This window comes from Anabrus simplex, chromosome 1 (genome assembly GCF_040414725.1).
Source record: "Anabrus simplex isolate iqAnaSimp1 chromosome 1, ASM4041472v1, whole genome shotgun sequence".
NCBI classification, from domain to species: domain Eukaryota; kingdom Metazoa; phylum Arthropoda; class Insecta; order Orthoptera; family Tettigoniidae; genus Anabrus; species Anabrus simplex.
Genome location: NC_090265.1, coordinates 1,764,901,340 through 1,764,915,164, shown reverse-complemented (window position 1 = coordinate 1,764,915,164; position 13,825 = coordinate 1,764,901,340).

Genomic DNA, 13,825 nt, shown 5'->3' with positions numbered 1-13,825 from the left:
TTGATTTAATTCAGGAAAATACATATGCATATGAGTGTGGCTGGTTGTGTTCCAAGTTACCCCATTTGGAATGTCGTAATGTGTTGTCAAGCACTGGAGAAAATATGGGTGATTTAAGAAATGCACATATTTTGTTGAAACAATATGATGATGCAAATGTGCTTTACCCTAATGCAATGGAATCATGGCAAGTATTGCTTATAGGGAAAGTTTGAATGTTCTTGAGGCTAAATTTATAGATTTTCTTTCTGTTAATAGGCTTCAAGTTGAAAGGAAAATTGTCCAGCTCTTAAATGTAAATTCATTGAATCATGTGTGTAAGGAATGTGCCAATAGTTTTGTTGACAAGTGTTTCAATATGATGATACAATGCTTTTAAATGAGAAAAAAGAAAAATCTAGCCGTGAATGTTCAGGCAGGAATTCTAAAGCTAAAAATGTAATGCATAAACGAAAGATCAAGCCCTTTCATAGCAGTCCATTTCACATCTTGATTATATGTCTAATTTCAGTCTTTACATAATAACCTGTTAAATAATTCTTCATTCATTTATCCAGAATTGCTTTAGCAACTTTGAAGTTAATATCTTAGTAACACTTTCTTCCTAGACGTAATTTATTTATCCATTTCCGTGTATACATTTCCATTGATATTTGAATTACCGCGAATTTTCAGGTCAAGCCACTAGGAGCGCCACTTGCGACTTGTCTCCCATTTTAACACGGCTAAATCCGGAAGTGTCGCGTATCGTCTCTACTGTATTTGGTCGTAGTAGTGTTTTGTTTTATGATGGCAGCTTATTAGTTTGCGTGTGAATATATAAACTAGTGTACGCAACCGACAGCATTTTGTGTGCGTCGTTGTGAAAACATCACATTGATGACCATCTTGAAAGGCAGTAAAAACTTTCAAACAAGTATCTGTTCTGTATCTGCAATTATTAAACACCGTAATTGATGCTCTCATTGTATTATATCTATGGGATATCCGCCTCTGTGGTGTTCTGATTAGCGTGATTACCTGCCACCCCCAGAGATCCGGGCTCGATTCCCACCTCAGCCATCTTCGAAGTGGTTTTCCGTGGTTTCTCACTTCTCCTCCAGGTATATGCCGAGATGGTACCTAACTTAAGGCCACGGCCGCTTCCTTCCCTCTTCCTTGTCTATCCCTTCCAATCTTCCCATCCCCCGCAAGGCCCCTGTTCAGCATGGCAAGTGAGGCCGCCTGGGTGAGGTACTGATCCTCCCCTCCAGTTTCATCCCCTGACCGAAAGTCTCACGCTCTAGGACACTGCCCTTGAGGCGGTAGAGGTCAGATCCCTCGCGGAGTCCGAGTGAAAAACCAACCCTGGAGGGTAAACAGATAAAGAAAGAAAGAAAGAAAGAAAGAAAGAAAGAAAGAAAGAAAGAAAGAAAGAAGGAAGCAAAGAAAGAAGTTTATGGGAATAAGCCTATTAGGACTACGCACAGTACTTAGAGAGGCGTGCTTTTGCCATCGTTTGGCCCATATTGCCTTCATTCTGATACCGTGGGCTTCCTTTCTGCCTTGAGACCAGGTTTTTCACAGTCTTCTTCTTTGGCCCTTCGTCTTGGTCAACTTGCCATTTGTGAATTTTTGATCTGAAGATTACCCTGCGCCTATACATTTCATTTTGTCTATTTTGCCTGTTTTCGTAGAATTCGACTATTTGTTTCATAAGCCTGTCTGGGTGAATTCTTTGAATACGTCCATAGAATCTTAGCCTGCATTTTCTAACGTCACTGTGAATATTTGTGTACTGGTTGATTTCTTGTCTGCCTCTAAGTTGGTATTGTCCATCGGTGAATTATGGGCCTAATATTTTTCTTATGATTTTGCGTTCCTTTTCCTCAATGTTTTCAATGTCAGCTTTCCTGCTCAAAATGAGCGCTTCTGATTCACAAAGACGTTCTCATTCAATGACTATATTGTAATGTCTTAGTTTTGTATGCTTTGAGATACATTTGATGTTACAGATATCTTGGGTTAGTCGAAATGCAGTTTCCTTCCATCTTTCAGCATCTAATTTCATCGGCTTTTGTTTCGAGTCTATTTTCCTGAATTGTTTCACTTAAATTGTGATACTCCTTTAATTTTGCCACATTTGGTCTCCATGAATTTTGATGCATGTTTGTTGCAGGTCCTGTATTCTGTCATTTCGAAATATATCTGAAGACCGACTTTTTCGCAGCTTCTTTCAGGAGTTCAGTCTGATTTTCGGCTGTTGAAATATCTCGGGTTAAGATTGCTAGATCGTCTGCAAATGCTAGGCAATCTATCACTAGTTTTCCCTCTGCCTAAAGTGATTGGTTGGTGAATATTGAGGACCAATTTCTGTTTGCGCCATTCTTATAACTTACCGCTTTTCAAGGACGCAGATGAAGAGTAAAGATGGGAGTCCATCACCTTGCCTTACTCCCATTTTGATTTCAAAGAGATCTGTGGTTTACCCCGTGAATTATTATTATTATTATTATTATTATTATTATTATTATTATTATTATTATTATTATTATTATTATTATTATTATTATGTTACAATCTGCTTTACGTCGCGCCGACATAGATAGGTCTCATGGCGACGATGGGATAGGAAAGCGCTAGGAGTGGGCCTTAATTTAAGTACAGCCCCAGCATTTGCCTGGTGTAAAAATGGGAAACCACGGAAAACCACCTTCAGGGCTGCCGTCAGTGGGGTTTATACCCACTATCTCCCAAATGCAAGGTCACAGTTTTGTGGCACGAACCGCGTAGACACTTATTATTATTATTATTATTATTATTATTATTGTTGTTGTTGTTGTTGTTCTTATTTCTTCGATTTTGCCCTACTTTGGACCACAGTAAACAATTGACTTGCTGGTTAGTCCGTTTTTCTTCTCCCAGAACTTCTTCGCTGTGGTTTCTCTTCTCTGACCACATGTTCTTGAACTTTTCACTTTGTTTTTCCTGGAACCCTGTGAACTTATCAATTTTAGCTCGAAAAATACCTCTATTAATGATCTCTTTTGGGTTAATGCCAATTTCCTCAATGTCTTTTCTTGTTTCTTCTGCCCAATTAGTGACTTACTTACGTGACTTAATTCCTGTTGTTCCTTGTGGAACATAGGGCATCAACAAAGCACCTCCATCTGATCCTGTTGCCAGCAAACCTCTTCACCTCTCTCAAGATCTTGCCTTCTTCCATTGTGTACAGATCTTCACCACGTTGGTTTGGGCCTTCCTCTTCTCCTTTTACCCTGCGGTTTCCAATCCAGTGCCTCTCCCTCAATGGCTTCATTCCCTTTCCTCAGCGTATGCCCTATCCATTTCCATTTCCGCCGCTTTATCTGTATGGCCATCTCGGTTTCACCCGTCCTTCTCCATAGTTCATGATTGGAGATTACTACCGGCCAGTAGATGTTTAGAATCTTTCTTAAACAGCGGTTGACAAAGGTCTGTAACTTGGAGGTAATCTCTTTAGTCACTTTCCAGGTCTCGGACCCATATAATAGAACAGCTTTGACATTACTTCGGAAAATGCGAAGTTTGGTCCTGATAGATATTCTGTTGTTCTTCCATACCGGATAGAGCCGAACAAAGGCACCATTTGCTTTTTGTATATTTTGAGGGACGTCCTGTACTGCTCCTCCATCTTTGGTAACTACACTGCCCAAATAGGTGAAACTATCCACATCCTCTATAGGTTCATCACTGAAGACAAATGTGTCTAGTTTGTTGGTGTTAGTCCTTAGGGCCTTGCTCTTCTTTGAGTTGATCGTTAGTCCCACCTTTTTCATTCTTTTACCAAGTCTTCAATATTTGATTGCATTTCACCATGTTCCTCAGACAGGAGACACACATCGTCAGCGAAGTCTAGGTCTTCTAATCTATTAGCCAATCCCCACTGGATACCACGTTTCACATTTCGCGTTACACTCCGTATTGCCGCATCGATTACCACCAGGAGCATGGTTAGCGAGAGGGTACAACCCTGACGTACTCCTGAACGTACGGATATAGATTCAGATACACGGCCCTCATGTATGACTCTGCATGTATAATCACGGTACGTTTCTTGAATGAGGTTGATAATTTGTGATGGCACTCCATACCGCTTCACTTCCTTCCACATAGCTTCTCTGTTGATCGAATCAAAAGGTTTTTGAAGTCGATGAACACTGTATAGAGGCGAGATGACCACTGAGCACACTGATCCAGAATTATCCTCAAAGTATTTATTTGATCTACACACGAGCGATTCGACCGAAAACCTGCCTGTTACAGTCGGAGCCTCAAGTTGATATACACCTTAATTCTGTTCAGCAGAACCCTGGTGAAGACTTTGCTAGAGATTGAAAGAAGCGTAATGCCCCTTCAGTCGTTACAGTTTGACGTATCACCCTTGTTTGGCAACTTCACCAGCAACCCACATCTTCATTCTGTCGGCATTTCTCCATTAACCCATATCTTTTCAAATAGCGGCTGCAACATATTGGCAGTGGTATCCATATCAACCTTCATGACTTGTGCTAGAATATTGTCAACTCCTGCTACCTTACCAATATGCAACTCTCTCAATGCCCGCTTGATTTCCTCCACTGTTCCAATGCAGACTTTAATTCTTGGTTCAGGCCGGGTTTCTTATTCTTCTTCTTCTTCTCCGCCTTCTCCCGCATCTACTTGCTCCTCCAAAGAGTGGTTTATCACCGTAGAAAAATGTTCCTGCCATCGCTTCAGTTGATCCTCAGAGTTTGTTAGGAGGACATCATCTTTGTTTCTGATTGAGCGGTTTTTCTGCATCTGCTTCCTTACCAGAACTCTGGTGATGGTATAGAGTTCTCTAAGATTTCCCTTTCTGGCTGCCTCCTCTGCTTGTTGAGATAGGTCATCTATTCATTTCCTTTGACCTCTCCTTGCACTTCTTTTTACTTCCTTATCTTTCGCAGCATATTTAGATTGCAATTCTGCCTTCCTTGCTCGTGTCTTATATGCGTTCATTACTTCCTTTATCTCTTTCCTTTGATAATTTCCATGTCTGGTCAGTCATCCAGTACTTTTTCCTCCTGTCCTCAAAATACAGGATATTTTCAGTTACTTCAGTAAATACATATCTAGTCTTCACCCATTTTTCCTCAATAGTTTCATCCTCCACCTCAGTGAGTGCTTGGAATCGATCCTTTAGTTCTATCCTGAAGGCTTCTTTTACATTTCTGTCATCCTTTAGCATTCCAACATCATATCGCTTCCTTATCTACTCTATCCTTCTCTTTTGTGCCTGAATCTTCATTCTGAAGGTAGCCACAACAAGATGGCGATCACTACCAATGTCCGCACCTCTCTTGTTCCTCACATCTAACAATGAACACCTCCACCTTCGTCCAATAGCGACATGATCTATCTGGTTTTCTGTCCTATGATCCGGTGATACCCATGTCACCTTATGGCAGTCTTTATGTGGAAATATAGTACAACCAATAACCAAATCGTGGCTTGCACAGAAGTCCACAAACAGCTGTCCATTCTCATTTCGTTCTCCTAAACCATTTCCCATAATATGTTCAAGTTCTTCGTTATCCTGTCCCACTTTTGCATTCAAGTCTCCTCCGACTAGTATGATATCCTTTCTTTTCTGTTTCTTAACCGTACTATTAAGATGTCCATAGAACCCCTGTTTGTATTCCTCCTCTGCCGACTCCGTAGGTGCATAGCATACTATCAACACAACGTTTCTAATATTGGTCTTAAAACGTGCCACTATTTTCCTCTCCGTCACTGGGTACCACTCCATAAGGATTTTCTTGGCCTCCTTGTCCATTAATATACCCACACCTCCATAACTCGCTCCGTCGTCCTCGGGTCTTCCAGAGTATACAAATGTAGCTCCATCATGGGTTGCCCATTCCCCAAACTCACTCCATCTCACCTCACTCAAACCTAGGATGTTCAGGTCATAACTCCTCATGCATGCCACTGCCTGTCGTAGCCTTCCACTTTCCCGCAGGGTCCTCACATTCCATAGCCCAATTTTCGCTAGCCTTTTCAAGCCAAAGGTCGTCATCTTTGGACCAGTCCGGTTTCTCATTGTTGATGTTTCTGTAATAAGGTAATTTAAGGTTTCTGTAATAACGTAATTTAAGGTTGTGCGAGTTATTGGCCCACATCACCCGAGCTTGCTGGTGGGACTGTCGCCTACGCCTCCAAGCCTGCTGTTTTCCGTTGGGGTAGTCTCCCTTAGCCTTTGAAGATCCCACTTCACCACAAGGCAGTGGTTTCCCCTCTTTATTTTACCCCAAGAGGAAGGACTGCCTCCTCCGCCAACTTTGCTTTACCGAAGGTCTCCTTCTCCGCCTCAGTTGCTGTTAAGGACTTCACCAGAGCCCCCTTAGCCGTTACTTTTCAGGGTACCTGTAAGGCCTTCACAGCTACCGTAGCGGTCCTGGGGCACACAAGGTCCCCGCTGTACTTCACCCTTACAGGCTATCCCCTACTTCGTACCGTTGCCCGTCCCCCACGACGTGGACGAGGGGTTGGTCTTATGGGGGCCACCCAATTAGTAGTTGCTTTTAATATGACGACGTAGTTAAAGATTTTCAGGCTTTCTTTGTTAGTCGACTCTTGTTCATTCTTGTGAGGTGCCCATAAACTCCAGTCTCCTCTTACGTATGGTGCCTGTGATATACTCTGTATAGATCTTCATTTCTCCTATTCCTCCATGTAACATCCTTTCTTTTATCGGGTCCTAAGATCTTTCTCAAGATTTTTCTTTCTTTCTTTCTTTCTCTTTCTTCTCTAGCTGTTCCTTTTCTCCTTTATTATTCAGTATCAGACATTCTGAACTGTGGAGTCCTTCTGGCTTTATAACCGTGGTGTATTGTCTGATGCTCTATAAGACATCGTTCTTTTATTGTATTTATTCTGTACTAATCTAAAGGCTAATTCCATCTTTCTGCCCCTTCCCTTATTTTCTTTATTATTATTATTATTATTATTATTATTATTATTATTATTATTATTATTATTATGAAAATCAATCAAAGGCATTTATGTTGACAATTGGGCTGCAGTGAGAATTGATGGTAGAATGCGTTCTTGGTTCAGGGTAATTACAGGGGTTAGACAAGGCTGTAATCTTTCACCTTTGCTGCTCGTAGTTTACATGGATCATCTGCTGAAAGGTATAAAATGGCAGGGAGGGATTCAGTTAGGTGGAAATGTAGTAAGCAGTTTGGCCTATGCTGACGACTTGGTCTTAATGGCAGACTGTGCCGAAAGCCTGCAGTCTAACATCTTAGAACTTGAAAATAGGTGCAATGAGTATGGTATGAAAATTAGCCTTTCGAAGACTAAATTGATGTCAGTAGGTAAGAAATTCAACAGAACTGAATGCCAGATTGGTGATACAAAACTGGAACAGGTAGATAATTTCAAGTATTTAGCATGTGTATTTTCCCAGGATGGTAATATAGTAAGCGAGATTGAATCAAGGTGTAGTAAAGCTAATGCAGTGAGCTCGCACTTGTGATCAACAGTATTCTGTAAGAAGGAAGTCAGCTCCCAGATGAAACTATCTTTACATCGGTCTGTTTTCAGACCAACTTTACGGGAGCGAATGCTGGGTTGACTCAGGATATCTTATTCATAAGTTAGAAGTAGCAGAAGTGAAAGTAGCGAGAATGATTGCTGGTACAAACAGGTGGGAACAATGGCAGGAGAGTACTCGGAATGAGGAGATAAAGGCTATATTGCGGATGCACTCGACGGATGAGGCTGTACGCATGAACCGGCTTCGGTGGTGGGGTCATGTGACGCGAATGGAGGAAGATAGGTTACCTAGGAGAATAATGGACTCTGTTATGGAGGGTAAGGGAAGTAGAGGTAGACCAAGACGACGATGGTTAGCCTCAGTTTCTGACGAAGATAAGAGGTGTAGACAGTGCTGGATTAAGGTGTTTGGGGGCCCCGGGCTATTTAAAAATGTGGGGCCCCTTCTTCATAACATCATGTAAGACTAGCATTCTGAAGTCGTTATAGAACTACTTCCATTTAAATAAATGAATAGGGAAGTGTTGAAATAGACTACAATTTTTCTCTGTTTTTCATGTTAATATTTCATAATGCCAAAACATATTTTACATTTGTCTCATTATCACTATCAAATCGACATACAGAACAGAACTTTTTTTGGCACCGCTAGGATATTTTCTATCCATTTTACAAGAACATTATAGTTATAACTTACGAATGGTTGAATAATCAGAGGTGAACTGGAAGTTCTCTGCCTGATGCAAAGATATAGTGTAGCTTCCCCTGTTCCCTCCCGTTCACTTCCTAGACCTCATCCCCCCTTCCCCTTCTGTCCGTACTCGCAAGCTGCCAGATTTAAATTTTCGTCAACAATAACCTTTACAATAATTACAGTGCATAAGTAGCGAGGATTCGTGTCTCCGGGCGGTAATTGATTCTAGAGTGATGAAATTCTAACGCGGACAGCTGATAAGAAGGAAGGAAGAGTGCGTGTTCAATATTTTGCGAGCGTAAATACTGATATACATGCAAGGAGGTGGAGCAGCAGGCCTTTTTTAAAATACTATTTTAGGTTCGGACAAGGGCCGGGGCCCCTTGGCACGCGGGGCCCGGGGCTGCAGCCCCTTTAGCCCCCACCTTAATCCGGCCCTGGGTGTAGAATTAAAAGAGGCCACAGCACTAGTTGCAAATAGAGGATTGTGGCGAAGTTTAGTAAATTCACAGAGGCTTGCAGACTGAACGCTGAAAGGCATAACGGTCTATAATGGTGATATGTATATTATTATTATTATTATTATTATTATTATTATTATTATTATTATTATTATTATTATTATTATTATTATTATATTACAGTCTGTTTTACGTCGCGCTGACACAGATAGGTCTTACGGCGGCGATAGGATAGGAATGCGCTAGGAGTTGTCCTTAATTAAGGTACAGCCCCAGAATTTGCCTGGTGTGAAAATAGGAAACCACGGAGAACCATCTTCAGGGCTGCCGACAGTGGGGTTTAAACCCATTATCTCCCGAATACAAGCTCACAGCCACTTGCTCGTTATTATTATTAATGAAGATAAATCGTACTGCGTGTTCGTTGCAGACTGTGTTATCAGCCCGTCATCCTGTCAGGTGTATGCAAGTGCGCTGTCATCGTGAAGGTTTCTCAACTGTCCTGAAGCCGGTGCGGCCAACACAGAGTACGCCTGCACCGGGCATGTGTTATCAGCGGTGAACACCTGCTAGGCTTATCAGGCGAGTTCAGCCAAACCCTCATGTCACTGTTCCCAATGAATGAACAGGTTTTATTCTAAAATCAGGCAGAACAAAGCTGTTAATTTAGGAGAGGTTAGCAGTACTGGACATGTAGAAAGTTATCTGGGGCATCTAAACATGTTCTGCACGATCAATGGGCATGGACGGTTTAGCTGTTACAGAACATAGCCAGTTGTAAAAGAAACAAGCTATCGCAGATTATTTTGACGAGCAGAAACAAGCCGCTTGTATGCAGAGACTTATTCCTGAAATGAAATGGCGTATGGCTTTTGGTACCGGGAGTGTCCGAGGACAAGTTCGGTTCGCCAGATGCAGGTCGTTTGATTTGACTCCCGTAGGTGACCTGCGCGTCGTGATGAGGATGAAATGATGATAAAGACGACACAAACACCCAGCCCCCGTGCCAGAGAAATTAACCAATTATGGTTAAAATTCCCGACCGTGCCGGGAATCGAACCCTGGACCCCTGTGACCAAAGGTCAGCACTCTAACCATTTAGCCATGGAGCCGGACAGAATTATCCCTACAGAGAACTTAATACAGTGGAACATCGACATTTCGAATCACCTCAGGAGATAAATTTTATTTCGAGTTAACGAAATTCCTAGATGTAGAGAATACCGTTTTTGAGTATGTGTAACTGAACACTTTTGGTCCATATTGAGGGATACCTACCTTCCTTACCTATCAGCAAAGTTCATGAGATCTGTCTCTTGGGTCGTATCGGGTTCTTCGTCACTTGCTGATGTAAAGGTAGGGTTCAGTAATTCTAATCTATCTACTAAATGAAAGGTCCGTTTAAAATATTCCTATTTATTCATAAAATTCTGAAGCATTCTGATTTGTCAACGGTATCATTGAAATTAATCGTGTCCACTGGACACCACAATCATTTTTATTACATAGAAGGTCAGAACACTGGTGTGAGACTTTGACGTAACTGCCTGATGGGCATTCTTACTAGAAACCATTGTCTCATTTTTTTATTAAAGAAAGGAAAGTCTGGAAATCATTAAATTCTGCTTCCATGCGAGACTGCATGTACCATCATAGTGATTCGTTATGGTCCAGCCCTCGTAACACGAGCTCTGAACTCTGGGTATAATTAAGGCAGTCCAATCGGTGTGTGCCACACAGTGGTTCTACGGCATGGACCCTTAATTGAATCGATGTGACCTGCGTCTATGTCATGGACCGATATCTAAACTTCTAAGTTACTTTAAAGTCATTGTGGATGATGACCGCAAGGAAAATGACGCTACAGTGGCATATGGCCCTACTCTAAGTTACCGAGTTTGATGACCCCCTGACCATCCAAGTTTCTAAGCTGAAGGCTAAACACAATTAAGTTACATCGATTGATGACCAAAGTTTCCACTTTACTATCCCCAGCACATTCACTGCTCAATCGATCAAAGTTAAATAATACAACAATAGCAATGCTCACAAACTTTGTGGCAGTAAAATCCATTACCTTCGGACAAGTCCCCTTAATCGTTACGTTAATATTTACACATCCCCCAGAAAACAAACTAAGATTTCCAGAATGCATCTCCAAGTTATTCAAAATGCGGTTTCACTGAATTTAATAATTAAATAAATTTAAATGATTTAATGAAATCTTAAAGGACAACAAATTCTACCTCCGCGGACTCCAGTTTCTTCAGAAATTCCTACGCAATTGTGTTCTCACAATTTTAACATCCTGTGATGTTTATCTGTTTATTCCTATTGGCTGGAAAAGAATATTACATCATTCATGTCCACTTTATATATCTTGTTTCATGACCTCACACTTTAAATATAATCTAACCCTAGCCATTATTAACACTTGGATACTCTAATAATCTACGTACAAACCAAAAGCAACTCGCGATATAATTACGATATCATATCTCGTCATAACATTTTATAAAGTTTGCGCACCCCTCACAGACAAACCATCATCACTACCATCGCTCTATATTTTGGACAACCCTGAATTTGGCTTGTCTTGTTCATTATACTCTAAGTCCGTCGTATCAAATGCACATCACGTCCCCAATTAAACAAATTCACAGTATTCCACAACACTCAGGTTATTACCGGATGAAAATTTCAACTAAATCCAACATTATTTGTCTCCGTCGCCACGAATGAAATCTCAGTCCTACACGTAAACCACTACATGTCCCGTTACAACCCGTTCCCTTTCGATCCGCTGGCGGTCTCAGCTACAAACGACCCTACCCTGTCTGTCATTCTCGATATGGAACATCTGTTCATCATGCCTGACTGACATCAAAGAATGAAACGTTTAACTTCGCAAAAAGACTAATTACAAAATACGATATATTCTAACCAACCAAAATGCGCATAGATTATACTTCAAAATCCCCACAATAATTATACAGATCGCAAATTAATACCAGCGCGGATTCCTTGCATATTGCTTTCCATTCCCAACATTATAAAATATTCCTCGGGCTTCCATAACCCGGCTCCATTGACAGGTCTCTAACCTGATTCACAAATATCATCTCGACTTACACGACAACTAACCTCTGTTTCCCAACTCGCAACTATCACCGACAAAGAACTGGAATAAAATCCTTACTAGAATTCATGACGTCTAATACGCACGATGCATTAATAATGAATAACTTCGCATAAAATGATATCATATTTTTAATAACTTGATTTTCACGAAAAATGACTGAAAATATCTACTAGATCTTTTTATTGCCAGTCAGACACAGTTTAAAATGGGCCTAGAAAAACGTTTCACTCCGTGACCAAATTCATCCCACTATACTCTCACCCGACAGCACGCTTCCACTCGATTGAAAGTGAGTAACTATGGATTTCTTATATTATTTACGTCAAAATTTCAGACAGAAAAATTTTACGTCGAATGAACATCTTAATTTGACATCACAAAATATAGGCAGTAAACATACGGAAATGACGATCTACATTGGACGTGATATCACTTCGAAACCCTATTCAATAACTTTTACAACATCATACGGCACTCGCAAGACTTCAAAAATTTATCCAAGTGGAAAATAAAACAAATGACTCCTTTTTAATCGTATTCTAACATTTAAAAAAACCACATAGGGGTGACCACTGCGTCGTATATACCCCATTCAAATACACATTTTTAGAGATCATGAAACAAGATATAATAGGTAGTAAGATGGTAAGTCACATACTGCACCCTTGCAGAGCTCCTTCGGTGTTGACTGGATTTCACTGTTGCCTCGGCTGCCCTAAAAAAAATACTTACCGAAGGTGGGTGAGATCCTCTTCTCAGGCGCGATCAGTCCCCGTCGTCGAATCAGGATGCATAGGGATAGTGCGTTTGGTAAACTATTCACTACAATGATTTATGACTCAGACTGATTTAAGTTTAAATATGTATATAAAATTTTATTGATAAAATCAAAAGAAAAAATGTAGATAAATTTTATAAAATGTAAAATAAGATTTTGTTAATGTTACATTATTACCTTATGAGACTGTACAACTAGAATTCTCATAATAACACACATGACCACCTCGTTAATCCATACAGAAAAATATTTATAATTTATCGTTAAAATTTTTTTTATATCACATGATATTTCCCATATTTGTTCATCCAATTACATGATGCCTGTGTAACTGTACACATTTACTAGGATAATATTGCTTATATACCAGGTGGATCAATTGAATAACAATAATAATAATGAGAATATTTAGTAATAATAATAATAATAATAGTAATAATAATAATAATAATATTGATGTGAATAAATTTATATGTGGCCACCCAAGTTATTCATCGAAATACTACTTGCCATCAGTCAAAATAATCATAATGGATATTTCTAAGATATTAAAATAAATAAAATGTTGATATTAATTAATTGATAAAATTATTTTGATATCACTGAATTGCATTGTGAACTATTTAAAAGACTTCGGAAATGTTACCACAGTACATCCTAAATGCGTATATAAAGTTTGGAAAAACAACCTGAAATGTAATACAATAATAATAATAATAATAATAATAATAATAATAATAATAATAATAATAATAATAATTGAAATAATGCGACGATTTCGCGTAAATCAAAATCCAGAAATATCATTAACAACCTCTCAAATATGTAAAATAAGTCTACAAATAAACAGACAAGAAGTTACCATAATAAAATAATTAATTAGTTTTATTAATTTAATTGCAATCAAATTTATTAATTACATAATTAATTGCCTAACTGACTACTGGAAACCATTATCTTATGACTCAAATCTTCCAATATAGTGATATCAAATGAATTTGCAATGCATTGAGATGATAATAATAATATTGCAATAATAATAATAATAATAATAATAATAATAATAATAATAATAATAATAATAATAATAATTGAAATAATAATAATAACATCATTTAATAAATATTATTTCTATATTGGATATCATTAATAAATCCTTAAGAATTAATATTTGTCTACCAAAATCCAATACTGTTGATAACCAAATC